The 23,055-nt window shown below is 34.5% G+C and overlaps 1 protein-coding gene and 1 long non-coding RNA gene across 4 annotated transcripts in view; one reads left to right on the forward strand and one right to left on the reverse strand.

The window, feature by feature from the left end:
* Positions 1-23,055, forward strand: part of FSTL5 (follistatin like 5) — a gene marked incomplete at both ends in the record, with an annotated part of 643,376 nt that overhangs the window by 12,575 nt on the left and 607,746 nt on the right. The window lies entirely within an intron of this gene.
* LOC309960808 lies at positions 14,800-22,562 on the reverse strand. The gene is made up of 2 exons (XR_014326142.1): positions 22,362-22,562; positions 14,800-14,834 (listed from the first exon to the last, which is right to left on the reverse strand). It is a non-coding gene; the product is annotated as an uncharacterized lncRNA (long non-coding RNA).

The following is a 23,055-nucleotide window of genomic DNA, read 5'->3' on the forward strand; positions in this document are numbered from 1 at the left end:
AGGTTTATATCTAAGTATTTAATATTTCTGGGTGCTAATGAAAGTGGTATTGTCTTTTCAATTTCAAATTCCACATGTTCATTGTTAGTATGTAGGAAAATGATTCACTAATTCTAAAGTTTGAGTAGTGATCTTTTTCCATTGTACTGCCTTTGTTCTTTGTCAAAGATCAGTTGACTGTATATATGTGGGTCTGGTCTGGACTTGCCAGTCAAAATCTGACAAAATACCTCCTGGAACTAATAAGTGATTGTAGAAATTTCATAGGATACAAGGTTAATATACAAAAGTCAATCACTTCCCTTTTTACCAGCAATGAATAAATGGAATTTGAAATTTAAAACACAATACCATTTACATTAGCACTCACAAAAATGAAATACTCAGGTATAAATCTAACAAAATATGTACAAGATCTATATGATGAAAACTACAAAATAAACAAAATCAAAAAACAACTAAATAAATTGGGAGACATCCTATGTTCATAGATAAGAAGACTCAATATTGTTAAGATAACATTTCTTCCCAACTTGATCTATAGATTCAACACAATCTAAATAAAACTCTCAGCAAGTTATTTTGTGAATATTTACCTCATCTACTGAAAAATTCCTGTGGTAATGAAGGTCAGTCATTGAAATGTCCACATGATACAGTATTTCAAAAGAATATATTTCTATTATTTGCCAGTTTATACGTCCTCAGGAAATTTTGCCAACTAAGTTTCTTTAGAGACCTAACAAAAACAAGTGTTCTGACATTACCAAAACAAACAAATAAATAAAAATACAACAATTTATATTTTAAAAATATATGCTTTGAAGTAATATAAACATTTGTCTTAATTGTATGAAGATTTAGGAAATTATGGAAGGGAATTATGTATCCCTTATATTTTATTTTTACCCAAATTTTAGAATGAAATTTAGAGCATTCAGGCAAATTTGAACGAATTTTACAGTGTGTGCCCATGTAACCAAGACATTAATGAATATTTTGCTATGTTTGGTTTTCACATATTTATGTGTGTGTTTGTGTGCCTCTCCATCCCTCTTTCCATTTATTAATTTATCTTACTGTTGTAGTACTTTCAAATTATAGACAGTAATCTCTTCTTTCTTACTTTAACTAGATTTAACTATATCATTAACGAGTTAATATTTATTTAGAATTTTTTTATTATTTTAAAATACTTTATCCATACAGTGGAAAACCCAAAACTTATGTCTTCATTCTCTGAGTTTTGACAAATGTATACATTTGTGAAACAGGCATCTAGGTACAGGTGTATCAAGATTGGAATGTCATCATTCCCCAAGGAAATTCCCTCACACTGCTTCCCAAGCAGTCTCTGACCCCATTCCCTTTGAGGCAATCAAAGTTCTGATATTTTTTACCATAATATAGTTTTGTCCATTCTGAAATTTCGTGTAAAAGGGATCATGCCACATGTGCAGATTTGTGTAATACTTATCCTACTCATTATAATGTTATTGAGATTCATCTATGTTATTGAGCTTCTCCATAATATATTTAATTTTATTGCTGAATAATATTCCAGAATATGAATATACCACAGTGCTTTTTCTTAAATCCATTTCCTATTGATGAAAACCTGGTTGGAATTCTTATAAATAAAGCTTCTAAGAACATTCCTGTACAAATCCTTCATGGTTGTATATTTTCATTTCCCTTGGGTCAATAGATAGCAGTGAATTGCTTTTTTGTAAGGTAGGTAGTTTTCCTTGAACAAGAAACTACCAAAGCTTTTCCTAAAGTAGATGTACAACTTTACATTCTCAAGATTAATGCATACAATTTCAGTTACTGCACATTTTGGCAACATTTGCTGTTTTCTGTGTTTTTAATTTTACCTATTCTGAGGAGTCTTATTCATTATAGTTTTGAGTTTTCTTGATGACTAGTGACATTGAGCATCTTTTCATTTGTGTACTGGCCATTAAAGAATTTTATTTTGTGAAATCTGTTCAAATCTCTTTGCCCATTGTTTGTATATATTTTTAGTATTTGGTTTTTAAAGTTCTGTACATTTCATAAGTACTTCAAAGTATATAAATTATTTTATCTAAGTATTTATATTACTGTAAAATTTCAAGGTCAGTAAAGCCACTGTTAACTTCGTCAGTGTGATTTCATAGAAAACAATGTGAAGACAATAAAAAGGGTCTCCATTTGGACAGAAGTTTTAAATGTTTAAGTAGACAATAATTGAAAGCTATAACTATTAGCACAAATTAGATATGACTAAAATAATGCTATATTTTATTACTGTGAACCTAAAGATATATCTGTATATATTTATGTATGCATGTGTAACTATATATGTTTGTATATTTATAATTATATAGTAATATATTTTATAATATATAATTACATATTTACTATGATATATAAACATTCATGTAATTCTAAAACATTGTTCATTGTTAAAAAATTTAGGAATTCATCCATTGCAGTTAGTTTGTGAGCCACTAAAATTAATCGGTCACACCCAATTTAAGATCTAAAATAGTATTTCCGTAGTATATTATCTCTATAACTCACTTCTCTGAGACGATGAACGATACGCAAAGCAGAAATAGCATTTAAAAGAAGGAATTAAAACTCCACTTAGGAAAATAAAGAGTAAGAGAACATGTAACTATTGTGACGAGAAAATATCTCTTGCTTTATCACATCATACTAGATTTTTAACAAGTCTTAAAAATGAACTACTATTTTATCTTTGAAGAATGTGAAAGTAAAAGATACTTAACCTTACTGTGTTTACATTCCTGTCAGTACCATAGGCATGTGGCCAGGTGTTAATACAGCTTCAACATTACGTCACTCGTTGTATCAATTCCATTTCATCAATTGAATACTGTTCACTTTCACTTTTTGTGTTTATCATTTAAGTTTCTTTTAACAATATATATATTTAAGATATGTGAATAAATTTTATAATTTATATATATAATATATATTGAGGACAATTCTAAAAGCTTTTTTCCAAGAGAAAAAAATTAAAATTTTGACACCTAATTGCATTTATTTATACATAAGTTAGAAAAACTTCACTAAAAGTTGAAGTGTATCTGATCTGTCTACAAGTCTAATACCTTCATTTGGCTAATGAAAAATTCAGGTCCTAATTGCTAAATGCCCAAGTTGCTAAAATCAATTAGTGATAGATTTGCAAATAAAATTCTGATCTTCTAAGAGTAGATAGGGACTCTACACATTAGTAATATCTTTTTTGATAAATTTGTTTAAAACGCTCCATCAAAGTACTTACATGCATGCAGACTATGTGTGTATTGTGTGTAAAAATATTTCCATCACAACAATATTTTTACCAATTCTACTAGATTTTCAGTTCCTATATACAAACTCTTCAAATTCATACTGTCTTCTGTAGGTAATTACTATTCCATGTTTTTCACCATTAATCTGTTTTGCTTTTGAACTTCATATAAATGGAATTCTACTGTAAGAAGTCTTTTATATATGGAGTTTTTTCTTTTTTGCTAAACACTATGTCTGTGATATTTATCCGCATTTTTGAATGTAGAGGAAGCATATTGTTCTTATTACTCTAAAGTTTTGTCACACAGAATTCACAGTTTTTATGCATTCTGCTAATGAAGGATATTTGAATTGTTACTAGTTTAGGGCTATTAAGAAGTTCTCGTGTATGGCTTTTGTTGGGCATATGCACTTACTTCTCTTGGAGTGTAATTGTAAGGTGGGCATATATTTAGCTTTAATAGACAATTCCAAAGAGTTTTCAAAGTGTTTGTACCAGCGTATTTATTTTTGTAAAATATTTTAGCATGACTCTTAGGAATTATTTTAATTCTAGATCTTTCGTTTGTCTACCTAGTTGGAAAAAATGAGATGTGAGCAGATGTAATGTTATTGCTGCTGCTGCTGAATGTTGAATAAAACAATTACAGGATGATTAAGTGACTGAATAGTCATCCTCCAAGAGAAAAAAAATACTAAAACTGAAGCTCCAAAATTTCTTGCTAAGTCCCTTTTTGAAAGTTTAGTATGATGTGAATTAGTATGCAATATCTCACTCAGAAAAAGTCATTCTTCGATTATGAATTTACCTTAACGACAAATCACAGAACTTTGTAGTGTAAATTTTTCTTAAAGGTATTTATCTCTTTTGATATGTTAGGAAACTTAATGATTAACAACTTAAACTTCTTAGAGCTTTTGTACATAACATAAACATAAAGTTTTTGATATTATTTAATTATTTCATATAAAATACTCTCCAGGTATGGAATTTCATATTTACATTCTTTAAAATAAGGCATTTGAAGCAGCTTCTACCTCTCCTCAATCCTTACTGTGGTTGACCTCAACATTTTATTTTTTTAATATTTGCTGATAATTACAAAAACAGATTTTACGGTAGAAAACTGTATTCTTCTGAAAGAGTGCTTACTACTGAAAAGCATAATTTTTGTATTCATTTTGTGACTGTCTTATTTTTCTAATAGTCTTATTACTATTAATAATAGAGATTTGCTGAGACTAGGGTCTTACTGAAGTTACCTAAGTTCATAGGATTTAAGATGTTACACCAGTAGAAGACATAAACTCAGCTATTTTTTGAATTATGTGCCAACTGGTAGAATTACTGAGCTTGTAAATGAAGGTACTGTGGCTTATTTCTTTTTTACTGATCGAATTGTAGAAAAATGATTGTCTTAATCAGTTCAGGCTGCTATATTAAAAATACCGTAGACTGGGTGGCTTAAAAGACATTTATTTATCACAATTCTGAAGACTTGAAAGTGAAACATCAAGGTGACAGCAGATCTGTTGTCTGGTGAGAGCTCTCTTAATGATTCAGAGATAGCAGTCTTCTGATTATGTCATCACATGGCAGAGAGAGAGTGAGAGAGAGGGAGAAAGCCAGCTCTCTCACATTTCTTCTTGTAAGGGCACTAATCCCACTTAATGAGGGGTCCATCTTCATGACCTAATCACGTCCCATAGTCTGTACCTCCCAATACCATCACATTGGAGATTAGGCACCAAAATATTAATCTGGCGGAAATATAAACATTCAGCCCATAGCAGTGATCTCAAAATTATTTACTTCCATTTGTGTATTAGTGCTGTTATCAGGAATGTACGAAAAGTGAATTGATTTCTGGCAACAAAATGATCATCTGCTGGGAGTTTTACCTGTTACCAGTTATAAATGGTAACAAATATTACTGACTCTCAACAGAAAACTTTTATAGTATCATCATGGTGAAACATTACATAAAGCTGCAGCAAAACGTTTTATATTTCTGTCGAGTTTGTTTCTTTTGAACAATTTAAGAATATTTTGAGATTTACAGGTGTAAACTGACACTAGGGTCTCTAAAGCAGTGGGTATAAATCTTGACTGCATATTAGGATCATCTGTGATCATATAAAAATACAGATGTCTGGTCCATTCCTTTAGAAGATTGAATCAGAGCTTCTGGGATTGGGTGCTAGACATGGGTATTTACAAAGGTTCCTGGATGATTCCAAAGTGCAGTCAGCATAGACAACTGTTCTACTAATGGCTAGAATTCCATATCAAAGAGTTGAATATAAAAAGCCATAAGAATATTGATTTTTATTTAAAAAGCAATATTAAGCATTTTTAAATTTAGAAATTATACATATCATATAATAAGAATATATGGATAATACACAGAATAAATTCAAAATATATATAATATAGTCTATAATATTTAATTAGAAAAAATATATATTCTAGAAAAAATATATTATAGAAAAGATATATATTCTAGAAGGAATTTTCAATATTTCTAAATTAAAAATATATACTTTCATGTATAAATATATATGTGTGTGTGTGTGTGTATATATATATATATATATATATATATATATACAATTTGAATAAAACTAATAAGGAAAAATGTTTCCATATAAAAGGAAACCCACATTGGTGCAAACTTTGTACAGGTGGGAGAAATTGTATTTGCTGCTGCAGTTGTAAGAACAAAGAAAATAATGATGCAATGACATTAAGCAGAGAGGATATGAATGTGTGATGCCTGGCTTGGGTGGTTGACTATCGTATGTAAATGATATCAGAACAGGAAAATCTAACCTTTAATCTTTCAAGCCACAATCAAGGCCTGGGAGAGTGAACTCCAAACAAATAACAAAAACAGAACTTCCAGAGGGTCTGTTTGGATCATCTCTTTAATTAGAATCCTTTGATTTCTGAGTTGGCTGCGGAAAGATGCTTGGAAACCTTTAATGACAATTCACGGTGAAAGAAATCCCTAAAGGAGCCAACACCTTTGTTCAGGCCAGGGTGATTCTGTTCATAATGAAGAAAATGTCTTTGGTTTAAGCCACAACTGACAGCAGTTGAAAATTATGAAGCAAGATGCCTATGTAAAGCTTAGATATTTAAAATCTTCCAATATTAACATACTTTTATTTAAGTATGTATTAGTGCAGAGATTTCAACAGTATTTAGTACTTATACATTCAGGGAGATAATTTATCAAGCAAAAACTTGAGTTAACTGCAGGGCATAGTTGATATGCATAAGATAGACGTTCAAGCTGTTTTTTTGGGTGGTTGGGTAAGTGAAGAAACAACAGAGCTGATACTTGAAAAAGAACGTTGGTGTTAGGTAGCAAAAAGAAGGAGTAAAAGTGTTCTAAGCAGGAGGAAAGACATAACTATTCAGAAACCCTGAGAATTATTTCAGTATTTTCAAGGATTGAAAGTATTCACCCTACACGGAAATAGAGGCAGTAACTCAGTTTAAACAGCTAAGGAGCAGACAGGTAGTGGAGGATACCATAAATAAGAGTAAAACTTTTGGATCTTAATCTGGTATTGACAAGAGGCCAATGGAAAAGATATAAGATGAAGAAATAATATAAAGTTAGTAACTTTATATACCTTAAAAGTTAAAAAAAAATTTTGCTAATTTTTAATCTAACATAATTTTGTGTAGGAGCTAATTTTTATCATGCTTCGTTTAATCATATTTTAAAAAGGTTGGCCTTTCTGCATAATAACCTGGAGATCAGATTGCACTGTTGTCTAGGTGCCACTTGCCTGCTTGAAAGTCAGCAATAACACAACAAACCCACTTCCTTAAGGCATGGAATCAGAAAGTGTGGTCCCAGAATCAACTCTACCAGCATCATCAGGAACTCGTTAGAAATGTAAATTCTCAGATACCACCCAGATCTACCAAATCAACTTTCCTGGTAATTCTCACTCAGTATAAAATTTGAGAACGACTGGGAAAAATGGAAGGCAAAATGTTCCAGTTTTCTTTTTTTCTTTAGTTTTTTTAGTATAGATTTTAGCGCTTGTTATCATTGGTGGATCTGTTTATTGGTTTGGTTGCTCTCTTCTTCCTTTCTTTCTTTTATGACTTTTTAATTTTTTTATTTTTAATAATATTTTTCCAGTTTTCTTAACATAAGAAAATAACTCCCCTTGTCCCCCGAAATCAAATAAAAATTTCTAATAAGTGTATAAGAATTTAAATCATAAGTATTCCTTTTCTAACATAAGACAGTTCTTTTACTGTATACTACATATTTTGGATGTGTTAAAAATCATCATTTATCAATGATTATTCTTTTTTGATTGAATAATCTCAAAAATGCCTGTTAAATAGTCATTCAGCTTATAGTCAGTTACTTTAAATAACATGCAGCCGCTTGTAAATGGATGAAACTCCTCACTGTTACTTGAAAACACACTAATTTATTTTGAACTAAAATCTGTCTCCTTTTAGCTTTCAATTATTGGTGCTAATTCAGCTCTGTCACTATTTTTCATAAAATATCTAATATTCTTTCCACAGAGCAGCCCTGGAAATATTTCTCAAGCTAAAATTTTTTAATTTTATTAACTATTATTCGTATGACTTGTCTTCTTACTTTGCTGAATGCACTCCATTTTATCCCTCCTGTGAAGTGAGGTGCTTGGAATAAAACCCAGTTCTCTAGGTGTGGTTTTCCCCCAACTAAACTCAAACTTCCTTCTGGATATGACATTTGTATCAAAGTACTTAAGTTATTAATAATGAATTAGTTGTTTCTTTTCCTTTTCTTCCCCCATCTTATTAGAGATGATGCACATTAGTTATTCTAAAATCTACAATCTGGAATCTAATTTTGTGCTTTTTTTTTTTTTGTGGGAGAGATGTTTTTTTCTATCATGCTGCTAAGTCAGGCTATTTTATTGTGAATTGGGGGAACTCTCTGTATTGAGAATTAAACCAGTATCTTATCTTTATTTTTGTTAAAGATCAAAAATCCCTGTTTTATTCATTTTTCCCACTTACATTCATGTTATTCCCAAATCAATATGTTATCTTGTATATATCTATCTAAGACAATGCTTGCAACTTAGACAATGTTGATATAGCTGTTGCAATAGAAAATGTGAACAATTATTCAAATAGATGCAAGGTTGGTTTTTCCAGAATCAACCTATGTAATTCAGCATCCCATAATGATACTACGAAATGTATTCAATACTTTGCTGAAGTGAAGATCTACTCTATCTCCACTTGTGATAACCTTCAAAAGGGAAAATAAAAAATTTAGTATTTGATGACTTTTACTTAATCATCAGACTCACAGCTTCTAGGTGTACAAAGCATGTTGTTCAGTAAATGCTTCTGGAAAATTGTTTGAAATTAAAATTCTTCTGTCTGTGATTTGATGATTTTGTTTTTGATATTTTGTTTCTTTTTTAATTGGGGGGGGGGAGTGAAGAGAATGGAATTCATTTAGACCATGAAATTTGAATTTGATTGAAACAGGAATATTTAGTATTTATAATCCCTTTAGTTTTCCTGGGCTTTTACCTTTTACCAATGTTTTTCTAAGGTTTTATTCTCTTGATTGAACTCAAAATGAAGCAGAAGCAAATTGAAGATTTTTCCTTCGTGCATGGCAATCATAACAAAACAACAGACCTGTTATTTGCTTGATTTTCCCTAAATACAAGTAAAATTATAAACCAATAAATAGCCACACAGATTTTTGTTCAACTTAACTTTCATTAATTGGAGTAGTTTTATATAAGCTACTCTGTAAGAAATTATCATTACAATGTTAATTTGGAATTCATTTGTTACTTTTTCTCATTCTCTTATTCAAAGAGAATAAAAGTTTGGTTTATTTCCTCTGAGCAGAGATAAGTTAGTTATGATGATGAAGAACACAGGAAATCTGGAGAGAGTTCTCAGACCTCTGAATTGCTGTGTTTTATATACACTCACAGTACTGCATATCCTCATAGATTTCCTCAGATTTGGTGCATCAGTAAATTGTCTTTATAGATACAAATAAAATGAATTTTCTATCAGAAACAAGTTATCACTTTAAAATATCCAAATAATAGTTATCTTGAGAGACAGGATAATCTGTAACATGAATGCATTATTACACACTTGGATCTAGCCAAATACTCAGATATACTTTATTCTATTTTTAAAACTTATAGAACATTGTTGAAATGTTAACTTCATCTTTCAAGCTCTAAAATTATGTTATTATTTTCTTAAATGGAAGTGTCCATTGAGAACATAGGAATTGAGTTTTGAACTCTTTGAAAAAAGATGAAATCTATAGCTCTCAGATCAATAACAATTTTGAAATACATAGGGAAACCAAAAGGGGAAAAATAACCCCTCCCAGGCAAAATACATTTGGCCTTAATATATATTTTGTTATTGTTTTTATGTTGACTTTGGGGTCCGAAATCTTTAATTTTTTCCTCCAAATTATTAACTAGCTTTTCACATATAATTCTTGTGATTAATGTTTTCTAACCTCTTTAAATGCTATTTAGTCATAAATTAAATTGCTAAATAAACACAAATCCAGAAGATGATGTTCAAAATATTTAACAATAAGCATGGTTATGGGCATTGACCCATCAGAAAGACTGTTGTATGTATTTATCAGCTAACAATCTGTCCTGCAAAACTCTGTGTCTGTAATTTATACCATTAATGTATCTGTTCACTCTCACATAAGTGCAACAGTTTTATTTAGTATAGCTTTATGATATTCTTTAATCCTGAGTGGGCATGCATCATCCTTGTTATAATTCATTTTTCAGAATGTTTTCTATTTACTGGCACTTTCTTCTATGAACACTTTGGAGTAATGGTAGTTAAATTACAGACTTATTTATTAATGTATTGCATTAAAATTATTAATTAACTTGTTCCTATATCAAATACTGTATTTGTTGACAGTCATGTCACTGAATTTTACCTTGAGAAGAACCATCATATTATAGTAATGAATTTAACTTTTTCCGTGAAGAAACAAATGTCTCTCAACTAACTTTCCCTTGACATCTCTTTCTAATGTTTCCTAGTTCTCCTGATAATGGTGCTATACATTTTAAATTGATTTCTAAGAGTTTTACATGTTTTGCTATTGTAAACTGGTCTGTTTTGGTAATATTTTAAATATTCAAGTGATAGGACTTAAAATTATTCCTTGCAACTGTATAAAAATGATCTAGATTTTTGTAATTAATTTTGTTTTTGGATAACTCTATTGGTTCTCACATATTTTGAGTTGAAGATCTTTTGTTCTTCAGAAAGAAAATCTTTTTTAAAAAGATGCCATTTTTCTTCATTAACTCGTTAATTCCTTTCAATAAAGCTCTGTTATCTTGCACAAGCTATTTGAATGAAAACATGTTTATTTGACATCAAACTGTACTCTTAAAGGGAGGCAATACTTTATAAATATAAAGCTGAACTATCTCAGTTTTTATCATACTTTGAGTGAAGTGGTGTATGTAACATTCATCACTGTGGATATTAGAGCACACCATGTGGTAATTATTGCTCACTGTGAATTCAACATTTTGAAGACTTTCATTGCACTTGCTTAGCCATTAAATACAAGACAGTCATCAAGTAAATGTTAATAGCCATATGTTCTGTACATGTTTCCAGTAGAACTGTGAAATCAATATTGTAAAAGATCCTTTCCACCCATTTTTTCCAAAGTGTAAAAAGTGATAAAATAGTTAATTATCTCTGACATGCATATTCTTATGATAAGCTCTTTTCCAAACAAACAGCTCACAAAATGCTTGTCATTGAGTAAGCACTAAATACAGACAGCAGCTTTTACTGATATCACCCATTTACTAAGCTTATAAAACTATCACTATGAGGTACCTTCGACATTACCATTATTTTTGTATTTGATATTGATTTACTTGTAGTATGTACTGAAGCATTTCTTCAGTGGTTAGTTTCTGAGTGTGTTTGGAAGCCACATGAAGTTAAACAGATGGGATTGTATTTCCTTTTGTCTCAAAAAAAAAAAAGAAAAAAAAATGTTTTGTGACCCAGGCTTGAGTAGATATAGATTAAGTTTAATGTGATTTTGACAACAGAAGATGTACATTTATATATTTATTATGCTGAGTTGCCATAAGTTGACATGTTGATGTTCAAGGGTTGTGAATTCAAATGATTCTGGGAACTAAATAAGTGACATAAGTGAACAGAATGGGCTTGGTGGAAACTGTAAGAAACTAGAGGTAAAGATATAGCCTTAAATACCTTCTTTAGTACAGATTTTGAAAAAGTAAAGAACTTAATTTTTCATCCTAAAATTGGACCAAGAATAAATGAAGTAAAATCAGGAGTAAGGAATTTATGAAGTAAAAGCAGAAATTAATACGCTAGACAATAAAACTTAGTGGAACAGGTAAATATATCTGAAAGCTGTTTCTTTCATTTACTAAAAAAATATATAATCCTCTCTTAAACCTGACTGATTAAATACATGAACAATAATAGGAAATGCCAGGAAAGATGAAAAAACCATCTTACAGCAGTTCTTACAGCAATTCAATTGCAGAAATTTGAAATTTAGACAAAATTAATGATTTTGTAGAAAAATGAAAATTTTCAAAATCAGCTCATGTGAAAGTGGAAAACGTTCTCCAACTACTATAAAAGAGATTGGAAAAGAAATTAGAGGTCAGCATTGATGAAGCACTAGAGCCAGAGGCTCCACAGCTGAGTCATCTCTGCAAGTCACTGTCCAACTTCTAAACTATCTAACTTTAAGAAACCAGATAATTCCAGTGGTACTAAAATAATTCCACTCTTTTTCTTGAGAAATAACTCAATATTTACATGTTGAAATTCATTCAAATTTTATAAAATATTCTGAAATCAAGATAACTTTCCAGAATATACTGTTACATTGTTTGAAATGTCCTGTCACTAGGACTGAGGGCTGCTTATTCGTTACTGAACTCAGTTTAGAAATCTTTGAAGTGTATTTTCTTGTATGTTTGTCTGCCTAAGAAAATGTGTGTGTGTGTGTGTGTGTGAGAGAGAGAGAGAGAGAGAGAGAAGAGAGAGGGAGAGGAGAGAGAGACGAGTGATTTTCTTCCTGTTTCTGTTTTCATATCATTTACCTTTTTTCTAGTTGAAGGTAGCTATGGACAGGATGCCATACTATAAATGAACCGTTGTTTACCAAATTGTTCTGTTGACCCTCTGGTGTTGTTAAGTAATAAATGGGGTATGTTTTCAGTGGCCTCCTTAGAAATAAAAGAAGAATCTAACTCCCTTAAGACAAGCCTGAGCTTTGCTTCCACCTGTATGTGTTTTGCCTTTAGACAGGCAAGAGAAAAGATTGGGTTTCATTTTCCATATCTTGTTTGATTTATCTGCATTCTGTTCGCCCATGAAGAGAATCACTTTACAAATTGGCCTTTGTCTAAACCAATGCCAGGTCAGCAATAAATGAGTTAAATCGTTTTGACTGGACATCTGCCTCTGATCTGCTTCATTACAGCGGGCTCTCCCCCAGGGTCCCTTTGAACCCTGGCTTCACTGTGATCCATTATATCCTGTCCCTTGTGACCTATGGTGATGGAGACTTGCCTTTTCAGTGTATTTTTGTGCCACTGACCCAGGAAAACTCTCATTTTCTATAAACTCCAGCACTGCTAGACCTTGAGATGCTGGCATTACCTGATGAGCGATTACACATTCAGTTTTTAAAAATCAGACTGCTTCCTACAGTGAGGATTATTTAGAGGGCAGACACAAAAACATCTGCTAAGATTACCTTCCTAGCTTAATCAATCTAATAATATATTTCAATCTTGGAATTTCAGTTTTTATTTTGGAAAAAAAAATCCCATGGACATAATCTGTACAGAATTACATTGTCTAAAACAGTGAGGCTTATTTATGCTTAGTTCACAGCAATGCTTTTAAATTTAGGCAATTTAAAACTAGGGTGCTTTTAGTCAATTTATTTAGGTGCTTTTAGTCAATTTATTTAGGACTTGAGAGTTAAATTGTGTTTAGAAGTCCCTATATTTAATCTACTGCACAGAGTTTGTCAAATTTACATTGTAAACTTTCATAACAAAAAAATGAGCAAATTTAGAAGCATGGGGAATTTTGTTCAGAATCAATTTCAAATTATTGATACTCAAATTAAAAAGTAATGATTTGGAGACAAGATAGTGCAATGAACCGTATCATACAAGAAAATTAGTAAAACTTTGAAAATGGATTGTTTTATGATTAATTTAAAGGAAAATGCTAATCTGTGGTACATTTAAAAAGAGTATACTTTGCAACACTTTACAAAAATGTCTAGAATGAAGGTCTCCTGTAGAATTTTCCAGATTAGTGCCTTACTTCATTCAGTACCAGGGATGCAGTAATGAAAAGGAGACTCTCCCCCACGCCCCTCTCTCTTCTAATTTGTCTTTACAGTATTCTGCACAGAGGGAAAAATTTTTCCTTAAAACCCTCTAGCAATCAGCTTATGCCCTTGCATCATGAGATTAAATTATTCATGTCAGTTTTAAGACACACGTTAAATACATTAACTCAGAAAAAAATGCTTACAAAATTTGTCATAGAAAAATAAATATAATAAAAATGTGAGTAAAATTACCCTTCAAGATGATTGAAATAAATCCTATCTGAAGTGACATGGGGGACTCAACACACATAAATAATCTCAATACTATATTGTTTCAAGAGATGTTTCTCAGCTAGTGATAAACAAGACAGAATATTTAAAGGTTCATGTGAAGCAGCACAAAATGCATCATTCTAGGGAGAAGGGTATAGTTTTCCCGACTGCAATTTCTGTCATTTTACTTTTGGAAAAATTGTGGTACCTTCAGAAAGATACGCATTCTCTTTTCCATTAACTAATATCGTCTTGGTTCGGCTACAATCCCTTAATTATTTTCCTGAAGTGTGTACTGTACTATTTATCTCTTCAACAAATCTAATGTTCTCCTAAAACTGACAGTAGTTTCTTGATCTTCATACCACACACTAGCATCACATCAAATCCAAAGTACAATTTACTATCTTAAAATTTATTCTCAATTTGATTGTTTGCATGTTCTTTTTCGGTAATTTTTTCTTCTATTCTTATATTTCCTTTAAATGAATCAAACCTTCCTAATTCCTGTTCCAATTCTCATTTATATAATTGTCTCTTTGAACATTATAATGCTTTGAAGTTGCCCTGCTCCTGTCTTGAAGAATTTTCTAATTAAAGGGTAATTGTCACCATATCCAAATATTTACACATGCAAGTAAAGGGACAAATAAACATAAATGCAGTATTATTATATTTAATTTTTAAAGCTTTTAAACACATAAAATATTTCAGAAAAATAGCACAAGGGAAACTCACATCTTATGACCATATAAAGAGATATTAATATTCTTCTAGGTTGGTTTCCTATTTCTTTTTTTTTTTTTTTAACATCTTTATTGGGGTATAATTGCTTTACAATGGTGTGTTAGTTTCTGCTTTATAACAAAGTGAATCAGTCATACATAAACATATGTTCCCATATGTCTTCCCTGTTGCGTCTACCTCCCTCCCACCCTCCCTATCCCACCCCTCCAGGCTGTCACAAAGCACCGAGCCAATATCCCTGTGCCATGCGGCTGCTTCCCACTAGCTATCTACCTTACTACGTTTGTTAGTGTGTATATGCCCATAACTCTCTCTCGCCCTGTCACAGCTCACCCTTCCCCCTCCCCATAACCTCAAGTCCGTTCTCTAGGAGGTCTGCGTCTTTATTCCTGCTTTACCCCTAGGTTCTTCATGACTTTTTTTTTCTTAGATGCCATATATATGTGTTAGCATACGGTATTTGTCTTTTTCTTTCTGACTTACTTCACTCTGTATGACAGACTCTAGGTCTATCCACCTCATTACAAATAGCTCAATTTCGTTTCTTTTTATGGCTGAGTAATATTCCATTGTATATATGTGCCACATCTTCTTTATCCATTCATCCGATGACGGGCACTTAGGTTGTTTCCATCTCTGGGCTATTGTAAATAGAGCTGCAATGAACATTTTGGTACATGACTCTTTTTGAATTTTGGTTTTCTCAGGGTATATGGCCAGTAGTGGGATTGCTGGGTCATATGGTAGTTCTATTTGTAGTTTTTTAAGGAACCTCCATACTGTTCTCCATAGTGGCTGAACCAATTCACATTCCCACCAGCAGTGCAAGAGTGTTCCCTTTTCTCCACACCCTCTCCAGCATTTATGGTTTCTAGATTTTTTGATGATGGCCATTCTGACTGGTGTGAGATGATATCTCATTGTAGTTTTGATTTGCATTTCTCTAATGATTAATGATGTTGAGCATTCTTTCATGTGTTTGTTGGCAGTCTGTATATCTTCTTTGGAGAAATGTCTATTTAGGTCTTCTGCCCATTTTTGGATTGGGTTGTTTGTTTTCTTGTTATTGAGCTGCATGAGCTGCTTGTAAATTTTGGAGATTAATCCTATGTCGGTTGCTTCATTTGCAAATATTTTCTTCCATTCTGAGGGTTGTCTTTTGGTCCTGTTTATGGTTTCCTTTGCTGTGCAAAAGCTTTGAAGTTTCATTAGGTCCCATTTGTTTATTTTTGTTTTTATTTCCATTACTCTAGGAGGTGGGTCAGAAAGGATCTTGCTGTGATTTATGTCATAGAGTGTTCTGCCTATGTTTTCCTCTAAGAGTTTGATAGTTTCTGGCCTTACATTTAGGTCTTTAATCCATTTTGAGCTTATTTTTGTGTATGGTGTTAGGGAGTGATCTAATCTCATACTTTTACATGTACCTGTCCAGTTTTCCCAGCACCACTTATTGAAGAGGCTGTCCTTTCTCCATTGTACATTACTGCCACCTTTATCAAAGATAAGGTGTCCATATTGCATGGGTTCATCTCTGGGCTTTCTATCCTGTTCCATTGATCTATCTTTCTGTTTTTGTGCCAGTACCATACCGTCTTGATAACTGTAGCTTTGTAGTATAGTCTGAAGTCAGGGAGCCTGATTCCTCCAGTTCCTTCTTTCGTTCTCAAGATTGCTTTGGCTATTCGGGGTCTTTGTGTTTCCATACAAATTGTGAAATTTTTTGTTCTAGTTCTGTGAAAAATGCCAGTGGTAGTTTGATAGGGATTGCATTGAATCTATAGATTGCTTTGGGTAGTAGAGTCATTTTCACAATGTTGATTCTTCCAATCCAAGAACATGGTATATCTCTCCATCTATTTGTATCATCTTTAATTTCTTTCATCAGTGTCTTATAATTTTCTGCATACAGGTCTTTTGTCTCCTTAGGTAGGTTTATTCCTAGATATTTGATTCTTTTTGTTGCAATGGTAAATGGGAGTGTTTTCTTGATTTCACTTTCAGATTTTTCATCATTAGTATATAGGAATGCCAGAGATTTCTGTGCATTAATTTTGTATCCTGCCACTTTACCAAATTCATTGATTAGCTCTAGTAGTTTTCTGGTAGCATCTTTAGGGTTCTCTATGTATAGGATCATGTCATCTGCAAACAGTGACAGCTTTACTTCTTCTTTTCCGATTTGGATTCCTTTTATTTCCTTTTCTTCTCTGATTGCTGTGGCTAAAACTTCCAAAACAATGTTGAATAATAGTGGTGAGAGTGGGCAACCTTGTCTTGTTCCTGATCTTAGTGGAAATGCTTTCAGTTTTTCACCATTGAGGATGATGTTTGCTGTGGGCTTGTCATATATGGCCTTTATTATGTTGAGGAAAGTTCCCTCTATGCCTACTTTCTGCAGGGTTTTTATCATAAATGGGTGTTGAATTTTGTCAAAAGCTTTCTCTGCATCTATTGAGATGATCATATGGTTTTTCTCCTTCAATTTGTTAATATGGTTTATCACATTGATAGATTTGCGTATATTGAAGAATCCTTGCATTCCTGGAATAAACCCCACTTGATCATGGTGTATGATCCTTTTAATGTGCTGTTGGATTCTGTTTGCTAGTATTTTGTTGAGGATTTTTGCATCTATGTTCATCAGTGATATTGGCCTGTAGTTTTCTTTCTTTGTGACATCCTTGTCTGGTTTTGGTATCAAGGTGATGGTGGCCTCGTAGAAGGAGTTTGGGAGTGGTCCTCCCTCTGCTATATTTTGGAAGAGTTTGAGAAGGATAGGTGTTAGCTCTTCTCTAAATGTTTGATAGAATTCGCCTGTAAAGCCATCTGGTCCTGGGCTTTTCTTTGTTGGAAGGTTTTTAATCACAGTTTCAATTTCAGTGCTTGTGATTGGTCTGTTCATATTTTCTATTTCTTCCTGATTCAGTCTTGGCAGGTTGTGCATTTCTAAGAATTTGTCCATTTCTTCCAGATTGTCCATTTTATTGGCATAGAGTTGCTTGTAGTAAGCTCTCATGATCTCTTTTATCTCTGCAGTGTCAGTTGTTACCTGTCCTTTTTCATTTCTAATTCTATTGATTTGAGTCTTCTCCCTTTTTTTCTTGATGAGTCTGGCTAGTGGTTTATCTATTTTGTTTATCTTCTCAAAGAACCAGCTTTTAGTTTTATTGATCTTTGCTATTGTTTCCTTCATTTCTTTTTCATTTATTTCTGATCTGATTTTTATGATTTCTTTCCTTCTGCTAGCTTTGGGGTTTTTTTGTTCTTCTTTCTCTAATTGCTTGAGGTGCAAGGTTAGGTTGTTTATTCGAGATGTTTCCTGCTTCTTAAGGTGGGCTTGTATTGCTATAAACTTCCCCCTTAGAACTGCTTTTGCTGCATCCCACAGGTTTTGGGTCGTTGTGTCTCCATTGTCATTTGTTTCTAGGTATTTTTTGATTTCCTCTTTGATTTCTTCAGTGATATCTTCATTATTAAGTAGTGTATTGTTTAGCCTCCATGTGTTTGTATTTTTTACAGATCTTTTCCTGTAATTGATATCTAGTCTCATGGCGTTGTGGTCAGAAAAGATACTTGATACAATTTCAATTTTCTTAAATTTACCAAGGCTTGATTTGTGACCTAAGACATGATCTATCCTGGAGAATGTTCCATGAGCACTTGAGAAAAATGTGTATTCTGTTGTTTTTGGATGGAGTGTCCTATAAATATCAATTAAGTCCATCTTGTTTAATGTATCATTTAAAGCTTGTGTTTCCTTATTTATTTTCATTTTGGATGATCTGTCCATGGGTGAAAGTGGGGTGTTTAAGTCCCCTACTATGAATGTGTTACTGTCGATTTCCCCTTTTATGGCTGTTAGTATTTGCCTTATGTATTGAGGTGCTCCTATGTTGGGTGCATAAATATTTACAATTGTCATATCTTCTTCTTGGATCGATCCCTTGATCATTATGTAGTGTCCTTCTTTGTCTCTTTTAATAGTCCTTATTTTAAAGTCTATTTTGTCTGATATGAGAATTGCTACTCCAGCTTTCTTTTGGCTTCCATTTGCATGGAATATCTTTTTCCATCCCCTTACTTTCAGTCTGTATGTGTCTCTAGGTCTGAAGTGGGTCTCTTGTAGACAGCATATATAAGGGTCTTGTTTTTGTATCCATTCAGCTAATCTGTGTCTTTTGGTGGGAGCATTTAGTCCATTTACATTTAAGGTAATTATCGATATGTATGTTCCTATTCCCATTTTCTAAATTGTTTTGGGTTCGTTATTATAGGTCTTTTCCTTCTCTTGTGTTTCTTGCCTAGAAAAGATCCTTTAGCATTTGTTGTAAAGCTGGTTTGGTGGTGCTGAACTCTCTCAGCTTTTGCTTGTCTGTAAAGGATTTAATTTCTCCATCAAATCTGAATGAGATCCTTGCTGGGTAGAGTAGTCTTGGCTGCAGGTTTTTCTCCTTCATCACTTTCAGTATGTCCTGCCACTCCCTTCTGGCTTGTAGGGTTTCTGCTGAGAGATCAGCTGTTAACCTTATGGGGATTCCCTTGTGTGTTATTTGTTGTTTTTCCCTTGCTGCTTTTAATATGTTTTCTTTGTATTTAATTTTTGACAGTTTGATTAATATGTGTCTTGGCGTATTTCTCCTTGTATTTATCTTGTATGGGACTCTCTGTGCTTCCTGGACTTGATTAACTATTTCCTTTCCCATGTTAGGGAAGTTTTCAACTATAATCTCTTCAAATATTTTCTCAGTCCCTTTCTTTTTCTCTTCTTCTTCTGGAACCCCTATAATTCGAATGTTGGTGCGTTTAATGTTGTCCCAGAGGTCTCTGAGACTGTCCTCAGTTCTTTTCATTCTTTTTTCTTTATTCTGCTCTGCAGTAGTTATTTCCACTATTTTATCTTCCAGGTCACTTATCCGTTCTTCTGCCTCAGTTATTCTGCTATTGATCCCATCTAGAGTACTTTTAATTTCATTTATTGTGTTGTTCATCGTTGCTTGTTTCATCTTTAGTTCTTCTAGGTCCTTGTTAACTGATTCTTGCATTTTGTCCAATCTATTGTCCATTCTATCTCCAAGATTTCGGATCAACCTTACTATCATTATTCTGAATTCTCTTTCAGGTAGACTGCCTATTTCCTCTTCATTTGTTAGGTCTGGTGCATTTTTATCTTGCTCCTTTATCTGCTGTGTGTTTTTCTGTCTTCTCATTTTGCTTATCTTACTGTGTTTGGGGTCTCCTTTTTGCAGGCTGCAGGTTCGTAGTTCCTCCTGTTTTTGATGTCTGTCTCCAGTGGCTAAGGTTGGTTCAGTGGCTTGTGTAGGCTTCCTGGTGGAGGGGACTAGTGCCTGTGTTGTGGTGGATGAGGCTGGATCTTGTCTCTCTAGTGGGCAGGTTCACGTCTGGTGGTGTGTTTGGGGGTGTTTGTGGCCTTATTATGATTTTAGGCAGCCTCTCTGCTAATGGGTGAGGTTGTGTTCCTGTTTTGCTAGTTGTTTGGCATAGGTTTTCCAGCACTGTGGCTTGCTGGTCGTTGAGTGAAGCTGGGTGCTGGTGTTAAGATGGAGGTCTCTGGGAGATTTTCGCCGTTTGATATTATGTGGAGCTGGGAGGTCTCTTGTTGACCAGTGTCCTGAAGTTGGCTCTCCTACCTCAGAGGCAGAGCCCTGCCTCCTGGCTGGAGCACCAAAAGCTTTTCATCCACACGGCTCAGGATAAAAGGGAGAAAAAGTAGAGGGAATTAGTAGAAGTATGAGGAAAGAAAGAAGGAAAGGAGGGTAGGAAGGAAGGAAGAAAGAAAGAAAGAAGCAAAGAAGGAAAGAAGGCAAGAAGGAAAGAAAGGAGGGAGGGAGGGAGGAAGGAAGGAAGGAGGGAAAGAAGGAAAAAAGACAGAAAGAAAGAAGATACAGTAAAAATAAAATAAAGTATAATAAAGTTATTGAATTAAAAAATTCTTGTTTAGAAAAAAAAAAAAAAGGGACGGAAAGAACCTTAGGACAAATGTTGGCAGCAAAGCTATACAGACAAAATCTTACACAGAAGCATACACATACACCCTCACTAAAAGAGGTAAATGGGGAAAAATCCTAAATCTTGCTGTCAGAGACCACCTCCTCAATTTGGGATGATTCGTTGTCTAAAGGAGGGAAGGAAGGACGGAAAGAAAGAAAGAAAGAACGAAGGTAAAGTATAATATTGTTATTAAAATTAATTATTAAAAAAAATTAAAAAAAAACATGGACGGATAGAACCCTAGGACAAATGGTGGAAGCAAGACTATACAGACAAGATCTCACACAGAAGCACACACAGACACACTCACAAAAGGAGGAAAGGGGAAAAAATCATAGATCTTGCTCCTAAAGTCCACTTCCTTAATTTGGGATGATTGGTTGTCTATTCAGGTATTCCACAGCTGCAGGGTACATCAAGTTGATTGTGGAGCTTTAATCCGCTGCTCCTGAGGCTGCTGGCAGAGATTTCCCTTTCTCTTCTTTGTTCTCACAGCTCCCAGGGCTCAGCTTTGGATTTGGCCCCGCCTCTGCGTGTAGATCGCTGGAGGGCGTCTGTTTTTTGCTCAGACAGGATGGGGTTAAAAGAGCCGCTGATTGGGGGCTCTGGCGCACTCAGGCCGGCGGGGACGGAGGGGCACAGAGTGCGGGGCGGGCCTGCGGTGGCAAAGGCCGGCGTGACTTTGCACCAGCCTGAGGCGCGCTGTGCGCTGTCCCGGGGAAGTTGTCCCTGGATCCCGGGAACCTGGCAGTGGCGGGCTGCACAGGCTCCGCGGAAGAGGGGTGTGGACAGTGACCTGTGCTCGCACACAAGGCCCCTCGGTGGCGGCAGCAGCAGCCTTAACGTCTCCCGCCCGCCTCTGGGGTCCGCGCTTTCAGCCGCGGCTCGCGCCCGTCTCTGGGGTTCCTTTAAGCAGCGTTCTTAAACCCCTCTCCTCACGCCCCAGAAAACAAAGAGGGAAGAAAAAGTCTCCTGCCTCTTCGGCAGGTGCAGGCTTTTCCCCGGACTCCCTCCCGGCTAGCAGTGGTGCACTAACCCCTTCAGGCTATGTTCAAGCCGCCAACCCCAGTCCTCTCCCTGCGCTCCGGCCTCGCCCCGGCGGGTGAGCAGACAAGCCTCTCGGGCTGGTGAGTGCCGGTCGGCACCGATCCTCTGTGCGGGAATCTCCCCGCTTTGCCCTCCGCACCCGTTGCTGCGCTCTCCTCCGCAGCTTCGAAGCTCCCCCCTCCGCCTCCCGCAGTCTCCGCCCGCGAAGGGGCTTCCTAGTGTGTGGTAACTTTTCCTCCTTCACAGCTCCCTCCCACTGGTGCAGGCCCCGTCCCTATTCTTTTGTCTCTGTTTTTTCTTTTGCCCTACCCATGTACGTGGGGAGTTTCTTGCCTTTGGGGAGGTCTGAGGTCTTCTGCCAGCCTTCAGTAGGTGTTCTGTAGGAGTTGTTCCACGTGTATATGTATTTCTGGTGTATCTGTGGGGAGGAAGGTGATCTCCGCGTCTTACTCTTCCGCCATCTTCCGCCTTCTCCCGGTTTCCTATTTCTTTATGTAAAAAAATAGAAAAAAAAAAAAAAAACTGAGAAAAAAAAACTAAAAAAAAAAAAAACAAACTAAAGACCTTCTCTCCATTCCTCCCCACTTCTTGTTTCCATCTCCAGAAGTCATTTTCCCTGTAGTGTACTGGAACCACCTGTCTCAAACACCAATCCATATGCCCAGAAGAAGACATACTGAGTTCCATTTGTCGTGGAATACAAATTGGGATGATATTCTTTGCACTAATTCAATCATAATCTCAACTTGATATGCTCTAACCTGAAAGCTAAATTAGAAATTTAACAACCACCTACATACCATATGTAAATCCACAGGAGAAAGGTAGGTTAATAGAGAATAGATAAAGGCAGAAAACACTGGTGTTTTCTACAGCCTGTGATTCTTAACTGATCAAAAATTATAGTTGGTGTTTATAACATCCTTCCTCCACCAACTGTTTCATGTTTCCTCGATCCCTAGACAATATCTCAACCATTAGTTCTTTCCCTGGTAGGATGGGCTCAAATTTCTTTCCTGAAGGTCCTGAGATTTTAGGATTTTGTTTTTCTGTGTTAGGTTGCTGTAACCTCTTACCATTATTTACCAATGCATGTGAAACTATTATGCGTTAGTCCAGAGGATCTTCTGAGTTCCAAACTCGTGCTTTGAACCTGCAACCCTGTTCCCTTGATAATCATAATCAGAATCCCTGTTTTCTTCTTATTTCAACTGCATGAAAATAGCAGTTG

The sequence above is a fragment of the Leucopleurus acutus genome, assembly GCF_964270905.1.
Source record: "Leucopleurus acutus genome assembly, chromosome: 4".
Lineage (NCBI taxonomy): Eukaryota > Metazoa > Chordata > Mammalia > Artiodactyla > Delphinidae > Leucopleurus > Leucopleurus acutus.